We start from the raw sequence: 25,364 nt of genomic DNA, 5'->3' as shown, positions 1-25,364 counted from the left end.
GAAGGACTAAACACCAGCCAGAGCCTTTGTTGGAGGTAGGATGATCTCCGGTAAGATTATTAGTAGGCATGTAGGTTCTTCTCTTCTAATAGGCTTTCTCTTGATGCTTTTACCTTAAGAACAGATGTGCATAGAAAGAGCTGTGCAGTAACTTATAACTGTGGCAATTACATTGTCGGTAGCCTTTGAGGAGCAAAGCAGAGCAGGCCAGCTGATGATGCTACTGGTGAATTCACAGTGCAGGCAGGGAACAGAACAGTCTTAAATACCCTGGTCAGGAGCGAGGAAGATGTGGGTATCCGCCCAAGCGAGGGGACAGCTAGGGTGCTGGAAACCTGTAGGGGGACCACAAGGGGAAAATACAGATGTGGATGCAGAAATCTTTGCAGCTTCAGCACAAGGATGATAGAAGAGCAAGACCCAAGTGTGACGGGTTGGGTCACAGAAACCCCCCTGGGAGCTGCCAACTGATGTGCCAAGAATACCTCTGCCCCTGTTTTCCCTGCCAGCTCAGGCCTCCAGCACCTTGTCTTGCTGAGCCAGACATACCCGTCTGCTCCAGCTTAGGCAGGGTAAACTCATAAATTGTTTGCCCCCTATAACACTGATAGAGAGAGATGCACAGGTGTTTGCTCCCCAGGTATTAATACATACTCTGATATCAGAGGGTAGCCGTGTTAGTCTGGATCTGTAAAAGCAGCAAAGAATCCTGTGGCACCTTATAGACTAACAGACGTTTTGGAGCATGAGCTTTCGTGGGTGAATACCCACTTCCTCAGATGCATGTAGTGGAAATATCCAGGGGCAGGTATATATATGTGTGCTAGCAAGCAAGCTAGAGATAACGAGGTCAGTTCAATCAGGGAGGATGAGGCCCTGTTCTAGCAGTTGAGGTGTGAAAACCAAGAGAGGAGAAACTGGTTCTGTAATTGGCAAGCCATTCACAGTCTTTGTTCAATCCTGAGCTGATGGTGTCAAATTTGCAGATGAACTGAAGCTCAGCAGTTTCTCTTTGAAGTCTGGTCCTGAAGTTTTTTTGCTGCAGGATGGCCACCTTAAGGTCTGCTATAGTGTGGCCAGGGAGGTTGAAGTGCTCTCCTACAGGTTTTTGTATATTGCCATTCCTAATGTCTGATTTGTGTCCATTTATCCTTTTCCGTAGAGACTGTCCAGTTTGGCCGATGTACATAGCAGAGGGGCATTGCTGGCATATGATGGCGTATATTACATTGGTGGATGTGCAGGTGAATGAACCAGTGATGGTGTGGCTGATCTGGTTAGGTCCTGTGATGGTGTCGCTGGTGTAGATATGTGGGCAGAGTTGGCATCGAGGTTTGTTGCATGGATTGGTTCCTGAGCTAGAGTTATTATGGTGTGCACTGAGCTTCAGTTCATCTGCAAATTTGACACCATCAGCTCAGGATTGAACAAAGACTGTGAATGGCTTGCCAATTACAGAGCCAGTTTCTCCTCTCTTGGTTTTCACACCTCAACTGCTAGAACAGGGCCTCATCCTCCCTGATTGAACTGACCTCGTTATCTCTAGCTTGCTTGCTAGCACACATATATATACCTGCCCCTGGATATTTCCATTACATGCATCTGAGGAAGTGGGTATTCACCCACGAAAGCTCATGCTCCAAAACGTCTGTTAGTCTATAAGGTGCCACAGGATTCTTTGCTGCTTTTACATACTCTGAGTTAATAAGTAAAAAGTGATTTTATTAAATACAGAAAGCAGGATTTAAGTGGTTCCAAGTAGTAACAGACAGAACAAAGTAAATCACCAAGCAAAATAAAATAAAATGCAAAAATCTATGTCTAATCAAACTGAATACAGATAATCTCACCCTCAGAGATGCTTCAGTAAGTTTTTTCCTCAGACTGGATACCTTCCAGGCCTGGGCACAATTCTTTCCCCTGGTACAGCTCTTGTTCCAGCTCAGGTGGTAGCTAGGGGATTCTTCATGATGGCTCCTCTCCTCCTCTTGTTCTGCTCCACCTCTTTATATATCTTTTACATAAGGCTGGAATCCTTTGTCACTCTCTGGGTTGCCACTCCCTCCTACTCAATGGAAAGACACCAGGTTAAAGATGGATTCCAGTTCAGGTGACATGATCACATGTCATGGCAAGACTTTGAGGGCTTGTCTACATCAGAAAGTTGCAGCGCTGGTGAGGGAGTTACAGCGCTGCAACTTAGGAGGTGTACACATCTTCAGGGCACCACCAGCGCTGCAACTCCCTGTTTGCAGCGCTGGCCGTACTCCCGTTTTGTCTCGGGTGTAGAGGATCCAGCGCTGGTGATCCAGTGCTGGTAATCAAGTATAGACACTTACCAGCGCTTTTCTTGACCTCCGTGGAATAAGCAGGTATCCCAGCATACCTGAGGAAGCCTCTGGTAATCAAACTGGTCTCCTTCCCCAGCTTGCTCTCGCGTTCCCCGAACCCCGAGCAAGCAGGTCTCCTTCCCTGAGGTTTGCTGGGTGGTTCGGGGAACGCGAGAGCAAACCGCGGCGAAGCTGGTCTCCTTTCCCGGTTTGCTCTCGCGTTCCCCGAACAAGCAGGTCTCCTTCCCTGCGGTTTGCAGGGTGGTTCGGGGAACGCGAGAGCAAACCGCGGCGAAGCTGGTCTCCTTTCCCGGTTTGCTCTCGCGTTCCCCGAACCACCCTGCAAATCGCAGGGAAGGAGACCTGCTTGCTCGGGGGTTCGGGGAACGAGAGAGCAAACCGGGAAAGGAGACCAGCTTCGCCGCGGTTTGCTCTCGAGTTCCCCGAACAAGCAGGTCTCCTTCCCTGCGGTTTGCAGGGTGGTTCGGGGAACGCGAGAGCAAACCGTGGCGAAGCTGGTCTCCTTTCCCGGTTTGCTCTCGCGTTCCCCGAAACCCCCTTGAAGCCGCCCAACAGCGCTGCAGTGTGGCCACATCTAACACCACTTGCAGCGCTGGTTGCTGTAAGTGTGGCCACTCTGCAGCGCTGGCCCTATACAGCTGTACTAATACAGCTGTAACAACCAGCGCTGCAAAATTTTAGATGTAGACATGGCCTAAGTCTTCATTCCTCCCAGCCTGACTCACAGGGAAGCCTGCCTGCAAACAGCCCCAGTCAATTGTCCTGGTTGATGGGAGCCATCAAGATTCCAAACCACCATTAATGGCCCACACTTTGCATAATTACAATAGGCCCTCAGAGTTATATTTCATATTCCTAGTTTCAGATACAAGAGTGGTACATTTATACAAATAGGATGAGCACACTCAGTAGATTATAAGCTTTGTAATGATACCTTACCAGAGACTTTTTGCATGAAGCGTATTCCAGTTACATTATATTCACTCAGTACCATATTTTTATAAAACCATATACACTGCACAACTTCACACCATGGAGGATTGCCTGGAGATAGGAGGAGCCAGCAGCCTCTTCACTCACTGTATACACTGGGTCAGCTACACCCAGGACAGATTGGACCACTGCAGACAGACCCGCAGTACATGGAAGTAAGGAGCTTTCACTGTACATGGGACCAGGCAGAATGGAGCAATACGGATGATGGGATATAGTCTGTACAGATACTACTTTTGCAACTCTTACTGGATAGCTTCGGTGCTCTTTTTAATGAGTTCATTCCGTGATCCTTCTTCATTTCTTCTTCTGAGTCACATTCCTTAGGGGTACTTTTTTTTTTTTTCTTACAAGGCAGATCACACACATTTATTAGCTGTAGTCATGAGGACTTCACACATGGATCTGTGTTGGTTTAATTTCAGCAAAGCAGGACATTTCACTAACACCGTAATGAAAGGGATTTGAGGGGAGTTCCCAGTAATAATTTTTACATCAATTCTCTGGCATCGCAGGAGAAATCTTTCAATTTACAATGCTCCCAAACAACAGTTGTTATCTCACAAGGAGCTACACTTTCACAAATGCATTAGATAGTGAATTTAGTCTAAGACTTGGGTGTGACACTACTAAATTGTAGTGTTCTACCACTAGTCTCTCCAAGAGGATGGTATTCTGCGGTAGTGCTAAGCATTATAAGCCTGGTCCAAGTGCACTGAAGGCAACTGAAAGATTTCCATTGGCTTCAGCTAGGCTTTGGATAAGGTCCTACGTCTTTCTTATCACTTAGAAAAGTTTGCTTGCCTTACTTCTCTTTTGTAACCTGCTGTTGCCTCATATGGTCTATCATGCCCTGCAGTTTTGTGGAAGAACATATGCAATTCAGTATATCCATTTCATTGTTTTTAACCCACGATCTGTCCCTGCTTCCCCTATCCACAATTCAATAGCAGATATTTAGAGTACGGCTGTAATTCCTGGCTCAGCGAGACATACACATGCTAGCTCGGCTTCAGCGAGCATCTAAAACGAGCAATGTCGCAGCAGCAGCCTGGGTGGTGGCTTGGGCTGGCTGAGTATAATCCTGCCTAACCCCCTGGATATAACTCGGGCAGCTAACCTGAGCCAGCACTGGAGCTCCAGTACAGCTAGCTTGTGTTTATCTACCTGAGCTGGGACTTGCCCCTTCCAGCTGCCATGTAGATCTGCCCTGTTTTGGCTAGAGATGAGCAAATCTTTCTAATAAATGGGTTTGCCAAATTTAAAATCTGTAACCCACTTACAATTTCTCACATTAGATACTCACAGTTGTTTCCAAAATCATTTCAGCAAGTAACGCTTGGTCAGCGGATTGTTTCCATGCAGTTTGTGGTGAATAGCCCATATCCAGAATTCAAGCTGGTTTGATGAATTTGATTGAATACATCAGTCAGAGGTGAAGGTTGTTCTGTTCCTTGAATGAATGAGCATAACTCCTAGAAACAGGATTTCGGTGTGAATTTGCTTAGGAATTCAAACTTCCCCTTCACAAAAGTTTTCTATTCACTACAGCGCCCATCCTGCAAACACCTATGAATATCCTTAACTTCGAGCTCCAGTAGTTCCAGTAAAGACAATGGGACTACTCACAAGAGTACAGTTAAGTGCATGAGTCAGTGTTTCCACATCGGGGCCTTAAAATTCATTTGTTCTCACAAATACTTCTGCAATGTCTTTCTATAGGGGTTTGAACCACTCTATAAAATTCTGTAGCAGGAATATGATTCTCTGTTAAAGTCTCTCAGCTTTAAGAGTAATTTCTATAGAATCTCATTATACTTTTATGAAACCTTATAGTCATTCAGAGAGGTAGCAAATTGAATGTTTTATTGGAGCCAGTATCTGTGGAATGGTTTGTGAGTTATTTAGTGAGAGACTTAAAGAATACAATCTGTCTAGTTTATCAGAAAGAAGATCAAGTGGGGAATATATTACAGTGTATAAATACCTTCATGAGGAGAAGGTACCTGGTACTACAGGGCTACTTACTCCAACAGAAAGAGGCAGAACAAGAGCTAAAGGCTGGAAGTGGAAGCCAGACAAAAATGAATTAGACATAAGGCAAAAATTTTTAGCAGTACTGTGGGACTGATCATAGTCTGTATACACAGGCACCGACTTTCCAAAGTGCCAGGGATGCTCGACCCCCTGCTCTGCCCCAGGCCCTGCTCCCACACCACCTCTTCCCCCAATGTCCCACCCCACCTCTGCCCACCCCCTGCTCCACCCCACCTCATCCTGCTCAGTTCTGCCCCCTCCCCCCTGAGCACACAGCATCCTCGCTCCTCCTGCCCAGAGCCTCCTGAGAAACAGCTGATTGTGGTGGGTGGGAGGCATGAGGAGGGAGGGGGAGCTGCTGATCCATGGGGTCTGTTGGCGGCTGGGAGATGCTGGAGGGGGGAGCTGATGAGGGGCTGCCGGTGGGTACTCAGTCCCCACGGGTGCTCCAGCCCCAGAGCACCCATGATATGTTGGTGCTTATGACAGTATAAAAACCTATATAGAATATAACAGAGAGGGTGACTAACCATTGGAAAAAACTCCAAGTGGAAGTGGTGGATTCGCCATCTCTTGATGTCTTCAGATCCATACTGATGCCTTTCTGGAAGATGCTTTAGTCAAACACAAGTTATTAGGCTCAACACAGGGGCAAGTGGGAGAAGTTTAGTGGCCTGTGATAGACAGAAGGTCAGACTGTGATTGAATGGTGCCTTAGAATCTATGAATTTACTTGGCTCAAGTCCTATCACGCATGCTTGAGGGCAGGTTCAACAGCATAAATTCTTATAACTCAGGTTAGCAAGTGAGACTTGGCAGCAAGAATAAAATTCAAACAAAGCGTAAGACACACTTTAAAAATGCCGGCACTTAACTTTAGCTCACAAGCCATCACAAAATAAGCTTATATCATCTCAGACAAGAGTAATATCTAGGAGCGTTTTTAGACAAGAGAAATTTGTACTAATTATAATCAGTGCAAATCCCAAATGTAGGCACACTGTACTGGAGAGAAATGGGGTTTGCACTGGTGTCACAGACAGTATGCACAGTTATCACATTTGCTTCACCCGGCTATCCAGTTTGTGAATAGAAGCACCTTTGTATGCACACAGCTGCAACAGCTGTACCCACAAATGTTTTTAAATGTAGGCCCTGCTCTGGCAAACACAGATGTAGTTGCTCATGGATATAAAGTTACTCAGGTACATAAGTGTTTGTGAAACCAGGGCCTCACATGGGGCAGGGAGGATGCCAGTTACATGGAACGACTGTGCATCGTGCTTGTTTTGGATAACTTATCCCAGACTGGTTTCAGTGATGTGGATCTATCAACAGGAGACACATTGGAAGTATGGGTGGGGATGCAAGCTCAAAACAGTCTTTAAACACAGCATCATTACACACCAGTGCAGAACAGGAAAGAGAGATAGGTAGGGATACTAATTACCTAACTGGAATATAGTCAATGTGCAAAGCCTAAGACACCTGGGGCTAACTTTTAGGCACTTAGAAAATCATTGCAATTCACAAAGCCTGAGTGCAGTGCCTAGGCTCCTCATACACTGACTGGGGCAGGAGAGACATCTCTGAAGGGGATTCAGAAAAGTCAGTATGCCAAGCGGCTGCTCCCCTAAGCCAGCCAATGGGAGATGTCAAGGTGAGGAGTGTTTGCTAAGCCTTCTCAGGGGGGTTGGCCCCTAAGTCTAGGCTGCTTGGAGTCACCTCCCTCTGCTTGGGATTCTCAGCTGCAAACTCTCTCTTGGCATGGAGGCGGAAGGAGGGAAAGAAAGGAGAACGACTTCCCTCAAACATTTTAGCGCAGAGTTTCGGGGTATTCACTGGGATGTGGGAAGCTCCACCTGAGGGGAACAGGGGTTTTCGTTTCTGCCCCCTCTCAGTTGAGTGCTCTAACCAGAGGGCTATGGGATATTCAGGTGTGCGGTACCCTCAGGCTAGTCTGTTGAAGCTGTTCCACTATGAATAAATAGCAACAGACTCATTGGGCCAGAGAGAGAGCAAGCAAGAGAATGACTCCGTAGGCTGGTGGTTAGAGCACTGTGTGATGGGTTGAATCACAGAAACTCCCTGAGAGCTGCCACCTGATGTGCCAGGACTACTTCTGTTCCTTGCTTTCCCTGCCAGCTCAGGACCCCAGCACCCTGTCTTGCTGAGCCAGACACTCCTGTCTGCTCCAACAGAAACCCAGGGTCTGAATTACTTGCCCTAAAGCTGCAGGTTTACCTGAAAGCAGCTAACGGAAGTGTTCCTGTCTCTAACACTGAGACACCCAACTCCTAATGGGATCTAAACCCAGATAAATCCATTTTACCCTCTATATAGCTTAGGCAGGGTAAACTCATAAATTGTTTGCCCCCTATAACACTGATAGAGGGATATGCACAGGTGTTTGCTCCCCCAGGTATTAATACATACTCTGAGTTAATTAATAAGTAAAAAGTGATTTTCTTAAGTACAGAAAGTACGATTTAAGTGGTTCCAAGTAGTAACAGACAGAACAACGTAAGTCACCAGGCAAAATAAAATAAAAGGAGCAAATCTATGTCTAATCAAACTGAATACAGATAATCTCACCCTCAGAGATGCTTCGGTATTTTTTTTTCTCAGACTGGACACCTTCCAGGCCTGGGCACAATTCTTTCCCCTGGTACAGCTCTTGTTCCAGCTCAGGTGGTAGCTAGGGGATTCTTCATGATGGCTCCTCTCCCCCATTTGTTCTGTTCCACCCCTTTATATATCTTTTGCATAAGGCGGGAATCCTTTGTCCCTCTCTGGGTTCCCACCCCTCCTTCTCAATGGAAAGACACCAGGTTAAAGATGGATTCCAGTTCAGGTGACATGATCACATGTCACTGCAAGACTTCATTCCCCACTTGCCAGCACACAGGTATACAGGAAGACTTACAGACAAAACACACCAATCTGCAGGCAATTGTCCTGGTTAATGGGAATCATCAAGATTCCAAACCACCATTAATGGCCCACACTTTGCATAATTACAATAGGCCCTCAGAGTTATATTTCATATTTCTAGTTTCAGATACAAGAGTGGTACATTCATACAAATAGGATGAACACACTCAGTAGATTATAAGCTTTGTGCTGATACCTTACCAGAGACCTTTTGCATGAAGCATATTCCAGCTACATTATATTCCCTCATTATCAATTTTTATGAACTCATATAGACAGCAACGCCACACAGGGGTTCTCAAAGTGTGGGGCATGCCCCCCTGGGGGGCCATGGAGGAATGATGGGGAGTGTGCGCAGCAGAGCCAAGGCCACCCCCAATCTAGCTCCACCCCCAGCCTCATGCCTCCTCCTACCCACTCCCGCTCCACCTCTAGGCCCAGCTTCACTCTCACTCCCTCTCCCCCCTACCCCAGCTGTGCGGTCAGCCCGAGCTCCGCTGCTGAGGCAGCCTGGGCTGTGCAGTAACGGGGCGGGCGTGGACAGATTCCATTACTGGTTGTGGGGAAACGTTTCAGCACCCTGGCTTAGAGCACTCCCCTGGGGGACCCAGGGCCAGTGCCCCTGCTCCAGCACTTTTCAGAAATGATTTATCCACAAGTGAAGCTTAAAGAGCAGAGGCTGAAGGAGCCTCCCCCACCATCAGAATGTGGCTAGTGCACTCCCCTGAGCGGTGCAGACCCCGCATTCAAAGCCCTGCTCCCCCTCAAGCAGAGGTGGGGGACTCTCATATCCCAGGTGAGGTCCATAACCGCTGAGCTAAAAGTTAGGGGGGAGGCTATCCACCCCAAGCCGTTCCTTGTAAGCTCCCGTGGGGGGGGGGGCTTATCCAGTAGGCAAGCTCTCAGCACCCTTCCCAGATGGCGCCCTGTGGGTGAGGATTAGGCAGAGGAAGGCCTGTCTTCCTCCAGCTCAGGCATCCCTGTGGGGCTTAGGGGTCTGCACACTTGGCACAGAGCTGCAGTGTGCATGCTCAGAGGCAGAAACATGGGCACTTGCAGTTCAAAAATGTAGGTGCTCAGTAAATTTAGGCACCGCTAGAGGGCAACTGAGCAGGGGCCTTGTGACTCCCAGCAGGACCCGATTGTGGGATTTGGGGAACTAAAGCGACAGTCAGGCACTTACGTCCTCCTGTGACTCTAGCCCCTAATGCCGAAGGACTCCGAGTGACTGTCAGTAGTCAAGGCCTCACTCCAGAAATTATAATTAGCCCTTTGTTAACGTAAATCTAGTCAAAAGTCAAGTCTGAGGCTTAACATGTTACAGCCTGATGTATTGAGACTATCTGCAGAGTTGCCAAGACCAGGTAACATTTTTGCCAGTGTGTGTCCTGAACCTCACTCTCAGAAGGAGATCGTCAGACACAGAGTGATAGGCGCTCACAGGGAAACTGGCTGACATTTAAATCCTGCACTTTACTGCAAATAACATGTAATAACGTTAATAAAAGCTTTATCAGCCCAATGCAATCTTGAAGAATGTCATGATAGTACAAATATCAAAGAGGGACATACTCCACCAAGGATAGGAATGTAAATGTTGTCATAAAAGCCCAAGACAGGAGGAGATTTAGCAGAAAGAAACCAATATATTGTCCTGTGCCCCTAGATAAAAGTCACTGCAGCACAAAACGTGCCCTTTGTGTTTTTCCATTGCCTTATAAGTGCATCTGCAATATCTGCTTTTTATGCAGCAAAATGCACATTTTGGTTTTAAATCGTTTATTGTTATTACTTTACTTTCAGAGGGGGAAAAAAATCGACATATCTGAGTCTTTAAAGTAGGATAAAGTCCAGCTTCAACAAACACCTCCCCACAGCTGAAAGTCTCAGTCAGGTACTTGATTATACTGCAATGTATCCGTCCTCTGTTGCTACATTTCCAATGCTTTTACCACTAACTATGGAAGATACAGGTCTTCTTTTCTGAGTACTTCACTCCCCTTGTTTGCAGTGGGTCTCAGTCTGCCCTCATGTAATTTGTAACAATCTGGTGTGCAATGACACACCTGGGATTTTTGTTTGCAGTCAGCAAATAGCACAAGCTCTGTGAGAAGCAGGTGCTTTTCACAGACCCCTTCACCTCTAGGAAAGGTGCACTGTCCCCCACGTAACAAGAGGGGTGAGTCAATAAAAAAGCAATGGCAAAATGATTTCAAACACTAAGCCGGGATGTGAAAATGTGAAACATTTTTGTTAATATAAAGGCCAGATTTTCAGTTAGCCTGGTAGAAGAGGATAGTAAGGAAGTGGATTTTGAGCTAATGTCTAGTGACCTTTGCGTCTGTCTTTGGGTCACTTAAAGGTTGAAGGAAATCAACAGTCAGACAGTGTGCGCCCTGACAGCCTGTTAGCACGTGTAAAATAACTGGGGTTACCTTCTGGCATTCATGGAGGAAGAAATTTACAAAAGATCCAACTGATCAGCTCCCCCAACATGCATATAGACCTAATAAAGTGGAAATGGAAATGTCTTATACACCCCCTAAGTCATTAGCATGTCATTCTCGACTGGGACATAGCCTTATGATTGAAGAGCCGAAATGCAATGTGGCAATTTTCTGAACTGATTACCTAACATTCTTCCACTGGGTATCTTTGGAGGGCCTCCCAATCTTCTGTCTAACTTGCGCCTTTTTGTTATTTGAAATGGGTCAGTATATATTTGGTCCAAATCGAAATCCAGTATGCACGTCCCTGCATTAGCCCTGGTCAAGGAGGGGCAGCAGGTCGGCACAGAATTAACTATACTTCTCACTTCTGCAGCTGAGACTTTCCCACTAGATGCTGGAAATGTAAAGTAGCCTGTGGAGCTGTATTGCTTGGCCGCTCCAGCATGAAAGTAGTGATGCTGGAACACACAATGCTCTATATGGATATCCTGCAGACTATGAGGGATCTGCCTGGGATGGAGAGTGCTCATCCCTAAGCTAATACAATGCCTGCCTTTTGAACTAGCTGCAGAGTCATTCAGGAAATTGAACCTTTATCCAGTTTAATCCACTGATGCTTTCATCTTCATCTCTTGTACAGAGGCTGAAGAAAATTCAGAGGCAGTGGGGAAGGCTCTTGATTTTGACTTGTTGGTGCTGATCAGAAGAATGGGTCTAACAAAAGGTTTGACTTGCAGGCCCAAAGCGTATGCAGCATGCTAGGTTCCAAAGCATCAGAACTGTGGCAGCGTGGTTGCGCTGGTGGCCCAGTCTGAAATGCCGTGTGCGTCCGAGGAGGACAGCTCTGTGGCAGGCCTATACACAGCACCCTGGGTGTGCCAGGGGCACAGTCAAAGGAGATTCATACGGAAGCTGCATCTGAGACGCCTTCATCACTAGTCTCAGTCGGATGTGGGCTAGCTGCCCAGTCTACTGAGATTTAGAATTCTATCTGCCGTCTCCCTCGGCTTTGCACCCAAGTATGGTTATCTATCCCTGCAGCTGTGCTTGCCAGGAACTAGTCCCGGGATAAGTTCCAGGAATGCTATAGCAGGTTGAGCACTCACCGCCACGGCGCCTCCTGCTGGTCATCTGGGAATTAGCTCAATTCCAGCCTTGGCATGCCCCCTGCGGTCCGGTATCTCGCCTGTCCTTCCCAGACCCCAATGTCCTCTTATCTTGGGATGCTGCCCCACAGCTCTGGGTCTCCCCTCCCCCTATGCCCACCTTGCCTCAGTGGCTACTGCCAGTTGTCACCTAGCCCCCTTTCTCTGGGGCACACTGCAGTCTGTCTTGGCCTCTCATCATTGGCAAGGGGGCTGGACCAGCTGCCTCTGCAGCCCTAGTACCTCCTTAGGCCTTTAACAACAGGGGCGGCTCCAGGCACCAGTACACCAGGCGCATGCCTGGGGTGGCATGCCGGTCGCCATGAGGGCAGGAGTCAGGCTGCCTTCGGTGGCATGCCTGCAGGAGGTCCGCTGGTCCCACGGCTGAGGCGGAAATTCAGTGGCACGTACGCCAAAGGCGCAGGACCAGCAGACCGTCCACAGAAACATCACCAAAAGCTGCCTGACTGCCGTGCTTGAGGCGGCAAAATACGTAGAGCCACCCCTGTTTAATAAGACCTCAGCCTGGGGAGTTGCCAGGCTGGAGCTCCCCAGCTCCTCTTGCCTTCTCTGTGCCAGGTACCCTGAGCTCCGAGGCAGCCAGGCCCTTCCCACTCCAAGGCTGAAGTGAGACTGACCCAGCACCTCCCTGAGCCCTTATATCACAGCCAGCTGTGGCCTGACTTGGTGTGGCCACAGCTGTGGCTGTCTCTTCAAGCCGCCTACCTCAGCTGACTTTAACCTTTTCTCCTAGGAGTGGAGAGTGCCCCGCTACAAACACACACTGCAAGCGGTCAGAAAGCTCCTGGCTAAGTCATGTATGAGGCTGGGAGCTTGGATAATGTATACATAATATGTTATGACACGCGATATTAGCAGACTCACAAAATCCACAAACGTCAACGCCTGTGGGACCATTGTATCTGTCTTGCAAGTCACTCCAGTAATTATTGCCAAACTACACCCTTTACAGTAATTTAGCCCATATTCCTGCTTATCAGAACCACCACACCTACATACTACAGAGATATGGGCAAACAGGGATTTGTGCAACGCAGATATCTGCAGATACAGGCACACAGTCTGTTAATGCAGCCTTCTGACCCTGATTCTGCACTGTGCCCAGGAACAGAGGAGGGACTAACCTCAGGCAAAGGCTGCTTCAGTTCTCTACTACCTTGCCCCAGCATAGGCTAACGCTGTAGAGGAGAAACTTTCACACATGCTTAGGCATCAGATCCGTCAGAAACCAAACTCCATTGGGGGAATATCTCCCTACATCTCTTCTCCCCTTTCCCCAACATGCCCCATACTTCCTCTTTTGCTGGGAGAGTGGAGTTCTGGTTCAGGACGCAGCATTTCAGGTGTGATGTGTGAGTGAAACAGACCTGCCTACCATATATTTCCTGTTACCCTTAGCTGCCTAGTTTTTCTGCATATACTCTATGTTTTAGAATTCCTACCCAATACATCTCTCCAAGTCTGAAATCACAAACAGTGCCCTGGGTTGCACCCTCTCCAGGATAATGGCGTAACAAAGTAAATTGCAGATAAGAAGATCAACAGCAGTAGCATAATTTGTGACCTGACCATCGCTGGTGCTCAGGATAATTGGCCCTTGGATAAGTTTGAAAGGCTGATGCTATAAAAGTCTGTTAATGGACTGAAAGGTGAGTGGGAACTAGTGGGGAAATGGATTTGAAATTCATAGCTGTACATGAAAGAGAACTTAATTTTGTAGCTATACTGTGTGCTTTTGAAAACTGTTTTTGAAACGCAACATTTTACATGTGGGACATGGGAAGAGAAAACTTACTATGGCAGGGCTGCTGGCCTGTTAGAACCACTTGGGTATTATATTGCAAACGTTAGTCTTTGAACTTATCCTAAGGGTCATATCATGCTAGCTGGTGGATTTCATGTGAGTTTTTAATGGGATGACTTTCTCATGCACCGTGTTCCAGTGTGAAATACGATTCAATACCATATAGTTTATATTTTTCCAGAGCAGTTTTGCAGCGCCTAGTGTTACAAACTGGGGTCCCAATCGTGCACTAGAATCTGCGTAGGCACTAGGGTCGAATGCCAGACTGGGGCTTAGTTTGTAAGCAGAAGGTTCCAAGCAATCTTGTTTACAGCCATTTTTCTGACCATGCTGACAACACTTTAAAAGACTGATTTTATAATTTACTGCATCTGAGACCCTGTCCTCCCCCACTTTGCTGCACTGGTCTCTGCTGCCTTTCCTGTTTAGACGTAATGGGGTTGAAATTTTATAGCAACTCTGTTCACAAATAGTTTCATAATACTTCTCATTTTGCTGGAGTAGATTTCCCTATGTATGAAAGTACAGCAATCATCGCTCCTCGGGGCACTTTTCATTCTCTCAACATCCTCTTTCTGGAAGCCTCGCACCACTGACTCTTCCCTTTAATACTTTGCCATCATGAGTATTTTGATATTGGAATCACTAGATTCTAGATGGCCCCAAGCTTCAACCTTATTTATCACGTACAGCATCTTCCCTAGTTTGAAGTCCATAATAGCCTCTGTGTATGGAGACTTAAAAACCAGACACATAAGAAAGTAGTAGTGCCTTTGGAAAGAGAGAGTTCTTACTGGTTATCTCACACAATTTCTAAATAATTAATTGGCCATGCCTACGGTTATAGCCTTCATCCAAACCCTATTTTCTATAATAACCGTGATACTGCTTTACCCTCCATATGAATTACCCTTCCTTCTTGCTATGGAATTGTATCCCTGACTGACTTCTGAGTTATTTTGTCTACATTTTAAGTAAATTCTGTATCCTGGCAGTTAAATTTCCAGGCATTCAAATCTCTTTGGCTCAACCTGGTTTCTACATCTCTAATAATATTTTTCTCCTTGCAAATATTCAGCTCCAACTCAGCAGTCATGTTTTGTGTATTCTTAGCATATTTTTTCTTGTTTAGACTTGTTATTGTTTTGTACACTGAGAACAAAGTGAACCTGTCTATTTGTAAGTAAGGACACCTTTGAAAAAGAAAAGCAGGGATGGTTACATACATGTTATACTGCAAATATTACTTACTGTGAGTATCTAGATCTGTTTGTTAGCCTGGGATAGAATTTTGGGTTTGACTTTTTGATTCTCTTATACTAATATGTGTAAACAAGGGACAAAGACATTGTGATGTTGCTTCTGCCCTGTCAGCTGGATTTGTTAGTTCAGTGGGAACAGATAGGAGCAGTGAAAGTGTTCCTCAGAGCACACTTTAAGATTGCTTCAACCCCATCTCAAGGCACAGTCAAGCAACCAGTCGGGAGGGGCAAAGGGACTTAGGGGGGAGGTATAGAACACTAAAAGGCCAAAGAAATGCCCGTCCCTGACCGGAGCAGAACCTCTCTCCTTACCCCTCCCTTGCGGTACAAAGAGGTGGGATGAAGACCCCAGACCCAAAATGGAACATGACCCTAAGTTGTAAGGGGTGGGACTGAGGTCCTGCATTGCAGGTATAATTATGCCTCCAGGGGGGAGGAGAGACACTGGGAAACAAGACTCTGTGGCGGCAGAGTTATGGAACATGTTTGCTGGAAACTAACCCCAATAAACATCACATTGTTTACACTTCAGATTTCTGTTCTTCTGCTTTCTGTCTGCGTGACAAGAACCAGGGGAGAGGGTGAAGGGAAACCCTCTAACACCTACTAGGAGCATGAATTCAACAAGCATCCTGAGAACCCTTCAAAGAGCATTCTACAAAATTAAGTAGAAGCTCTGTTTGCACCAGGAAGTTTAGGAGGGGACATTTCCAGCTGCAGAGCTGGCAGTGATCACATCGCACTTGGGGCAGTATCGCAATGTAATGTATTAAATTTAAGATTGCATCATTTAATACTGTATGGGAGCATTAGATTGATATTTTCAGAGTCAATAGCAGCTGGGTCCTTAATTTCCTCCAGTTCTTTTGAGAGTCCAGGCCTTAACCTCAGCACCATTTCTCCTGTTATTCATCTTCCATCACCCACTTCTGCTTCTGCTTTTCATGCTCCCATTCTTGTAGAGTTTGTCTACAAAAGAGCTTGTGCTTCAGTTTTAAGTTAACTGACTGCCAATTAGTGAGTCTTATTATGAAAAACTGGTCTTGATGCTTCACAAAATATTTGGACTAAGGTGAAGAAATCATGAGGGTTTGTGAAGTGTGTAGATTAGCTTTTACAGTCATCTTAGCTAACAAGTTAATTGGTGATCAGTGAACTTCACTTCAAAGAAAACCACAAACTCTAGTCTAGAGGTCCCCTTTGGGCCATGTCTACATGGGGACACTCAGGAAAGCTAAGCTGTGAAGTCAGTGTGTGTTAAACTCCCATATGGATGCTCTCATTCAGGAGTAAAGTGACTTCACTTCACTGCAACTCATCCTCCTCAAGCTGTAGATGTACCCTTAGGGGTTGTCCACATGGTGCACTAGTCCCATTTTAACAGTACTACACTAATGTGTACTGGGTAACTTTTAGTGTGCTCCAGCCGGGTCCACATGGGCCTGTGAGTGCACAACATGGCAGCACACATTAGCCTTTACTCCCAGCTGGTATGAACTAAGGCAGCATGTAGACAAGCCCCAGTCTCCTCTTCGCCTCCCACTGCTTTCCTCCTCTTTCTTCTCTTCCTTTTTGCATTTTACTGTTATCCACAGTAATGACCAAGCATAGAGTAAAGCCGTTACACAGCCTGGTATTCAGCTCCTGATTTCAAATGCTGGAGCAGGCCATACACGTTAGCTAATTATGAGAGCTGTTTTCAGCATACTGTAAATAATTTTAAAGCAAAATATTTGCATAGTGAATGCCAGATGATTGCTGATCTTAATCACTTGATGTCCAAGCACAGTAGACAGCAGGAATCGTCAGACATCACAGCATTAATAAAAGTAATTTGATAGTCCTGACAAAATGAAGACCCCTGTTGCTAGTTGTGCTGGCTGTGAAATATGTAAGGGAGATTTAAAAATTATTATAAATAAATAACTTGTAAAAGCTCATCTTTTAGATAGCTAGACATAAAAATGAATGGATAAAACATAAAAAAATAACCTGGGTTTGCTTTTATCCAGCAGAATCTAAATATTTTAGGTCTTTTGTGTGTCATTAAGCAACATATTATTCAATTAATGGCTTTTAAGAGGTGGAGTTTCTCTCCCCCTACATCCACTCCGCTTCAATACAATGTGTAATACATCATCCTATTGTGAGCTAATATATTAAGTGGCCTGTTCTTGTCACCATATGTCACCCGCCCCTGAACTTCTTCTGGATCTAAAAATAGTTTGGCACAGAACACAGCAAGTTCCTGCCAACAACAAGCGCCTCAAGCAATTTAGTCTGTCTGCGTTTTGGTCTTTATTTCACAGAGGTTGGGCTCTACAACCCCTGACTATATAGCCATGGAGCCAGACTGTCAGCACAGGACATGGGCATGAATTTCAGTGCAGTACTTATATGAGAGGCACCAGGGCCAACAACGTGGAAAAACAAAACTTCCTCTCATTCCCCTATGAATGAGTCTGAGGTTTGCTCTTCAGGGACTAGCTGTAGAGCCATCATGAGTCTATATGCTAGTCCCATCAGTGACCTCTTCCGCTGAGACCTAGACAAGGGGACCAGTTGTGAATGTACTTATGGGTAATATTATAGTGGTAATGGCAGGCACTCACCAAGATCAGGGGCCCGTGTGCTAGGCACTGTGCATGCACATGGTGAGAGACAGGTGAAGAACTTACACTCCAAGTGCCTTGTCATAACCTAGTCCCAGATTTGGACCTTAGCGTCCAAAATATGGGGGTTAGCATGAAAAACCTCCAAGCTTAGTTACCAGCTTGGACCTGGTACTGCTGCCACCACCCAAAAAATTAGAGTGTTTTGGGGCACTCTGGTCCCCCCGAAACCCTTCCCTGGGGACCCCAAGACCCAAACCCTTGAGTCTCACAACAAAGGGAAATAAAACTTTTCCCTTCCCCCCTCCAGGTGCTCCTGGAGAGATACACAGAAGCAACCTCCGTGAATTTAAGCAGAGGGAGTCCACCCTCTGTAATTCCAGTCCTGGAAACAAAAGCACTTTCCTCTTCACCCAGAGGGAATGCAAAATCAGGCTAGTAAATCTAACACACACAGACCTCCCCCTGACTTCTTCCTCCCACCAATTCCCTGGTGAGCTGCAGACCCAGTTCCCTGAAGTTCCCCACTACAGAAAAACTCCAACAGGTCTTAAAAGAAAGCTTTATAGAAAAAGAAAGAAAAATACATACAAATGGCCTCTCTGTATTAAGGTGACAAATACAGGGTCAATTGCTTAAAAGAAATATGAATAAACAGCCTTATTCAAAAATAATACAATTCAAAGCACTTCAGCAATTATAGACATGTAAATACAAAAGAACATATAAATCCCTATCTGATCTTTGGTACTTACAACTGGGAAACAGAAGATTAGAAAGCAGGAAATAGAAAAACTTCTCATCCGAGAGAGCATACAGGCAGAAGACAAAGAACTCAGACACAAAATTCCCTCCACCCAGAGCTGAAAAAAATCCTGTTTCCTGATTGGTCCTCTGGTCAGGTGGTTCAGATTACTTCTTTCCAGGTGAAAGAGACGTTAACCCTTAGCTATCTGTTTATGACATGCCTGGTTCAAAACTCTTCAAGTCAATGGAAAGATGCCCACTGACTCCCATAGGGTTTGGATTAGGCCCCCAGTAGACAAGATGAACAAAAGAACATTATTCAGATGGGGAGCTAAAGCACAGAGGGATGATGTGACTTGTCCAGGATCCTGCAGTGCTATCTTTGGATCTAGCACAGTGAAGGAGATAGACACCAGAGGAGCTGATGTGCTCTAGCAACACACAGGAACAAACGAAAGTGAGGCTGTGTGCTGAGTGAAGAGTGCCTGGCCATTTAAAGGGTCCAATTCGCCCTCTCAACTGGGATGAGCCACTTTTCTCCCTGTTCCAGAACTGAGCCAAATTCTACCATCCACGGACTAGTAAAATGGTAAGGAGTGGATATTTAGAGCTGGGTGAATATTGGATTATTCAGTTTCACAGCTGAAAGAAAAGAACAAAGCGAAACCATTTGTTTTGGGTCAAATGAAACAGCTCGTTGGACTTGACACTAAATATTTCCTTTCATTTGGGGGTGATTATTAATTTTTATTAAGTTAAATCTAGTTGAGTTTCTGAATAAAACATTGTTTCAAAATGAAACATTTCATCTCGAAAGCATTGAAATGAAATTGTTTTACTTTTGGAAGTTTTTCCATTTTTTCCCCTTTGGCTAAATCTGTTAGCTGAATTTGACCCCAAACTGCACTTTTCAGCATTTTTCACTGATTTTTTTTTTTGCCAGGTTCATAGAATCATAGAATCATGGAATATTAGGGTTGGAAGGGACCTCAGCAGGTTATCTAGTCCAACCCCCTGCTCAAAGCAGGACCAACACTAACTAAATCATCCCAGCCAAGGATTTGTCAAGCTGGGCCTTAAAAACCTCTAAGGAAGGAGATTCCAACACCTCCCTGGGTAACCCATTCCAGTGCTTCACCACCCTCCTAGTGAAACAGTGTTTCCTAATATCCAACCTAGACCTTCCCCACTGCAACTGGAGACCATTGCTCCTTGTTCTGTCATCTGCCACCACTGAGAACAGTCTAGATCCATCCTCTTTGGAGCCCCCCTTCAGGTAGTTGAAAGCAGATATCAAATCCTCTCTCACTCTTCTCTTCTGCAGACTAAATAACCCCAGTTCCCTCACCCTTTCCTCATAAGTCATATGCCCCAGCCCCCTGATCATTTTCATTGCCCTCTGCTGGACTTTCTCCAATTTGACCATATCCTTTCCGTAGTGTGGGGGTGGGGGGGGGAACTGGATGCAGTACTCCTGATGTGGCCTCACCAGTGCCGAATAGAGGAGAATAATCACTTCCCTCAATCTGCTGGCAATGTTCTTACTAATACAGCCCAATATGCTGTCAGTCTTCTTGGCAACAAGGACACACTGTTGACTCATATCCAGCTTCTTGTCCATTGTAACCCCCAGGTCCTTTTCTGAGGAACTGCTCCTTAGCCAGTCAGTCCCCAGCCTGTAGTGGTACATGGGATTCTTCCTGCCTAAGTGCAGAACTCTGCACTTGTCCTTTTTGAACTTCATCTGATTTCTTTTGGCCCAATCCTCCAATTTGTCTATGTTACCCTGGACCCTACCCCTACCCTCCATCATATCTACCTCTCCCCCCAGCTTAGTGTCATTTGGTTCTATTGACATTCATGTCATGGGGGTGATTTTCCCTTCTAAACATCAGCGAAGGAATGGTTTCATTATGCTGTGTCTAAACAACGGACATTCCCCTCTCCATTAGGACAGCAAACAGCATCAAGATGTTGGAGAGCCAATTGGATTGGACTAAAGCTAAGGCAGGTTGGATACTGAGCCTAGAGACTGAGGCCTGGTCTACACTAGGGGATGGGGGAATAGATCTAAGTTACACAACTTCAGATATGTGAATAACATCGCTGAAGTCGACATACTTAGATCTACTCATTGTGGTGTCTTCACTGCAGTAAGTCAACTGCTGCTGCTCCCCCGTTGACTCTGCCTGTGCCTCTCGTGGCAGTGGAGAACAGGAGTCGATGCGAGAGCACTCGGGGGTCAATTTATCGCTCCCAGCCGATCCGGCAGGTAGTATAGACATACCCTCAGTTATCTAATTTCACTGACGTGGATAGTTATTTCCAAACCTAAAATCCATAATTCTGCTCTCACATTTGAAGCATCTCCTGTGACTGCCATCAGGATCACTGAGAGCAGTTGGTCTCTCTCTCTCTGGAAAACATGGTAACCCCTCTGAAACCTCTCTCTCTCTGGAGACAGCACATCATCTCCTCACAAAGACCACTTGATGAAGAGAGCACAGAAGATTACATACAGCAAAAAGAATTTGTATCTGGTCAAGTGGCTGGTAAAGATTCATGTATGTAAATGAGGTTTATAAGTGCTGTTCTGTCAGAGAAGCATGGGCTGGGACTGTCAGAGCGGTGGGAGTCTAATTAAACTTGGAAAGCTGTCGTCTGCTTTGCCTGGTGGAGTTCCTTTTGTTTCTGTGTTGTGGTGTGCTGCTGGACAGAAATCCATACAGTCTTTACATAGCACTTGTGAGGGTTCCCTCCCCACTCTGAACTCCGGGGTACAAATGTGGGGACCTGCATGAAAGACCCCTTAAGCTTATATTCCACCAGCTTACATTAAAAACTTTCCCAAGGCACAAATTTCTTTCCTTGTCCTTGGACACTATTGCTCCCACCATCAAGGGATTTAAACAAACATTTAGGGAGGGGTCACTTGGAGCCCTATCCTCACCAAAATAGCCCCCCAAACCCTTTCATCCCCTTTCCTGGGAGAGCTTGAAAATAATATACCAACCCATAGGTTAACAAGGTGAGCACAGACCAGATCCTTGGGGTTTTAGGACACTAAAAACCAACCAGGTTCTTAAAAGAAGAACTTCATTATAAAGAAAAAAGTAAAAGAAGCACCTCTGTAAAATCAGGATGGAAGGTAATTTTACAAGGTAATAAAAAGATTTAAAACACAGACAAATCCCCTCTAGGCTTAACTTCAAAGTTACAAAACAGGAATATACCTCCCTTTTAGCATAGGGAAAATTCACAAGCTAAAACAAAAGATAATCTAATGCATTTCCTTGCTATTACTTAAAATTTCTGTAATTTTAGATGTATCATTTCAGTAGGAGCTGGGTTACCTGCTTGGTCTCTTTCTTTGTCCTGAGAGGGAACAAAAACAAACAGCACAAACAAAACCTTCCCCTCCCGCCAGATTTGAAAGTATCTTCTTTCCCCGTTGGTCCTTCTGGTCAGGTGCCAAGTAGATTAATTGAACTGATTAACTCCTTACAGGTAAGTGATTCTGTATCCCTGGCCAGGAGGGATTTGATGTTACTGCATACATAAAGGTTGTTACCCTTCCCTTTATATTTATGACAGCACTCTTCTTACGTTATTTCAGAACAGCTCCGCATCTGTCACATTCCAGCTCTTCCAGATTGGACACAGCAGGGTTACCTGTCAGGTACGCTCAGGAAGTCCACATGTATCCTCCTATGTTTGCCCAGTCCTCCAAATTAATCATCCCAATCTCCTCCCTGTAGATCCCAAAGGAGGGGTACGTATGGGCAGAGTTCATGGGCCCACATATGCTCATCACCCCAATACTTCTGACTAGTGCATCAAAAGGTCTTTTCTCTTAGCACCCCGCACATTAGCATCCCTGCCCCTTCCTGGGTCTGTATAGGAATCCACAGCAGGCAGTGTGGATGGTTTCACATTTGGATGAGACAGTGCACACCCAGATGACTGGGACATTCACACCTAGACCCAACAGCCAGGAGGAGGAGATTTCCCCACCACCACCTCTCTGCAAAGCAGAGGAAAGGCCCCGAGGTGCAGAAGAAAGAAAGGTGTCATAGGAATGTGTCAAGACCTGAGCTCACAGGGTCTTAATGCGGTGTAAGACAAAGGAACAGAGACAAGGAAAGGAAACGGAGAGGGTTCCGACAGCAGCTGTGTCTATAGCTAGTACGGTCTGTGTTCCAAACTCTGCTTCTCTGTGTTAACCTAAGGTAGGGTTGCCATCTTTCCAATTTTTCAAAACCAGACACTACAGGCCCCCCTGGTGCTCTTCCTCCACCCCTGTCACTTGAAGCCCCCTTCCCCAGGCCTCACCTGCCCATCTGTAGAGCCAGGTTGGGAGGAGCTGAGGCAGAGCCTGCCTGCCTGCCTACCTGAACCCGCCTGTTCTGTCAGCCTGGGCCCCCTTTACCTTGTCTTGCTGAGCCAGGCTCTTAATCCTCCTCTAGCACACACCCAGCTGCAGAAAGACACAGACACTGAGATCAGCTCTGGCAAGACTCAGCTTAAGGGACGTGCCCCAGCACTCAGGTGCCCACCTCTCCTGGAGCGCAGACCCAAACAGATATTACCTTGTGCTGTACAGAAAAATCTGCCCAGCGCAAGTTCATAAAAATTCACTATCTCCTTCAATGTGAACAGAAAGATGCACGTCTTCCCCGCACCCAGTTAGAAATTGCACAAACTGGGTTTAATAAACAAATGTATTAACTATAAAAGGCAGATTTTAAGTGATTAGCAAACAGAACAAAGCAGATTACTAAGCAAATAAAACAAAACATGCAAACTAAGCTTGATTCACTAAAGAAAGAGGTTATAGAATGTAATTTCTCACCCTAAATGTTCAGTTAGGTTGGATGCAGAGTTTCTGTGACTCAGAGTTCCAGATATTTCTTCTTACAGACTGGACACCTGTCTCAGTTCAGACTCACCCCTGCCTTTTCCTTCAGGTTAATTCCTTTGTCCCTTCAGTTCTTTCAGCCATCCTTCTTATTGCATAAGTAATGGAGGAGAGTCCACATCAACCCCCTCCCCAGCCTTAAGAGGATTTACCTAAGGCAGAAATCCTTTGTTTGATCCCCATCCCCCTACAGTGGGAAAGTACCAGCAGTGTCCAAAGGGTATTTTGCATCAGGTCACATTATCACCTGACCTTGTAGTGTCACAGCTACATTCCAGGACACCTCTCAGGAAGGAGAGAGATTAGTATCTTCAGAGTTCTATTGTCTTCTTAAATGGGTCATTCAGGAGGATTTCCTACTGCATGGTGGCCATTTCCCCCAAGTACACACACAGTTGTAATTGTTCCATAGTCAATATTCCTAACTTTAGATACAGAAAGTATACAGGCATACAAATTGGATAATCACATTCAGTAAATCATAACCTTTCCAATGATATCTTACATGAGCTGTCTTGCATAAAGTATATCTTAGTTATACCAGGTCATATTCATATCATAATCATATTTATATGAAGACCATGGGGTGTAATGTCACAGTCAGTCCCCAGAGTGAGGGGCCAGAGAGAGCCAGTGCCCTGGGAGGCAGAGAAGGCAGGACAGGGCATCACGGTTGGCATACCTGGCCACCGACCCTGCTCCTCAAATGCTGTCAGGATCCCTCTTCCTCTAGCAGCAGCTGCTTTTCCTGGTTCCCACCCTCCCAGCAGCAAAGGCCGATTGCAGTTACTTTGGTAACTGGACTGTTGGTGTCCAGTCAGCAGTACTGACCAAATATTGCATAGATCCCCTTTTGACCAGACTTTCCAGCCAAAAACAGGACATCTGACAACCCTGCCCTCGCACTTTCAGATGCTGCATTCCGGGTGATTATTAAATTGCTACCTTGTTTTGCAAAGTCTGCCTGGTGCCATTGCAGATGTATTGAGAGTATAGCACCCTGAAAGGGGTACAGCATGAGCCTCCCGCAGGAGTCTGGACTCACTGCAGGAAGCCATGGAGGCAGATAGGGATTCTCTGGCACCCAAAGGCCACATTTTGGAATCATGGAGGCCACTGGCCTGCCTCTGTGGAACTGTGTGGATCCTTGGATTCTGGTTCAGTAAGGGGGCCAGTCCAGAGGACTGGTTACACACTGGGACATGGAGCAGATCATGTGAATCGGTGACAAGGGCAGACACCATATACCTGGCTCTTCAGGAGTGATAGACTCTAAGTTATTACCCCATTAGAGGGGCCAGGAGGACATCAAGCAAGCAAGAAGCAATGGGCTTAAACTGCAGCAAGGGAGATTTAGGTTGGACATTAGGAAAAAGTTCCTAACTGTCAGGGTAGTTAAACACTGGAATAAATTGCCTAGGGAGGTTGTGGAATCTCCATCTCTGGAGATATTTAAGAGTAGGTTAGATAAATGTCTGTTAGGGATGGTCTAGACAGTATTTGGTCCTGCCATGAGGGCAGGGGACTGGACTCGATGACCTCTCGAGGTCCCTTCCAGTCCTAGAGTCTATGAGTCTATGAGTCTATCAGTGTGTTTTAAATGGTTTTGAGAAGTTGAGTCTATGAGTCTATGAGATGAGTTGTGAATTTAAATGGGTAACCACCAAGCTCAATGTCTGTCCCACTTACCGATGGGAAGAGACCAGTCCCATGTTCCCAATTTCATGTTCATGCTGACGTTCCTTTTCACTCTCTGGTGTAGCTTGTCTCTTTCTGGAGGGAAACTTCAGCTTTTCCTCTTCAGTCTACAGCTAAAGTCTACTGCTAAAGTGGTGAACTCATCTGGATGGAGCCCAGTGCTTCTTCTGTCATCATCTTTTGTGCTCCTCTCCAGGAGATCTCCTGGTCCCTTCTGGCCTCTGTCTCCCTCAAGCTCTGCTATACCCACTGGTGATCTGGATGTTCTTCTAGAGTCCCCTCGTGCTGCTGGAAAATGATTTTTTTCGGGTCCCCAGAGTACAGCAGGTCGACCAGCTGTGCCTGCGTCAGCTCTCGAGGATTTGGCTGCCTCTACCTGCATATCTCCACAA

The 25,364-nt window shown here is 46.0% G+C and overlaps 1 long non-coding RNA gene across 2 annotated transcripts; it reads right to left on the bottom strand.

The window, feature by feature from the left end:
- Nucleotides 1-1,977: 1,977 nt before the first annotated feature.
- On the bottom strand, nucleotides 1,978-23,348 carry LOC115651345. 2 transcript variants are annotated; one of them, XR_004000330.1, is made up of 4 exons: nucleotides 23,209-23,348; nucleotides 5,912-5,995; nucleotides 4,651-4,819; nucleotides 1,978-2,065 (listed from the first exon to the last, which is right to left on the bottom strand). It is a non-coding gene; the product is annotated as an uncharacterized LOC115651345 (long non-coding RNA). The 2 variants fall into 2 exon arrangements; XR_004000329.1 differs by lacking the exon at nucleotides 23,209-23,348 and having other exon boundaries at nucleotides 5,912-6,785.
- Nucleotides 23,349-25,364: the final 2,016 nt, after the last annotated feature.

Source organism: Gopherus evgoodei, chromosome 4 (genome assembly GCF_007399415.2).
Source record: "Gopherus evgoodei ecotype Sinaloan lineage chromosome 4, rGopEvg1_v1.p, whole genome shotgun sequence".
Classification (NCBI taxonomy): domain Eukaryota; kingdom Metazoa; phylum Chordata; order Testudines; family Testudinidae; genus Gopherus; species Gopherus evgoodei.
This window is presented reverse-complemented; position numbering and strand designations above follow the sequence as displayed.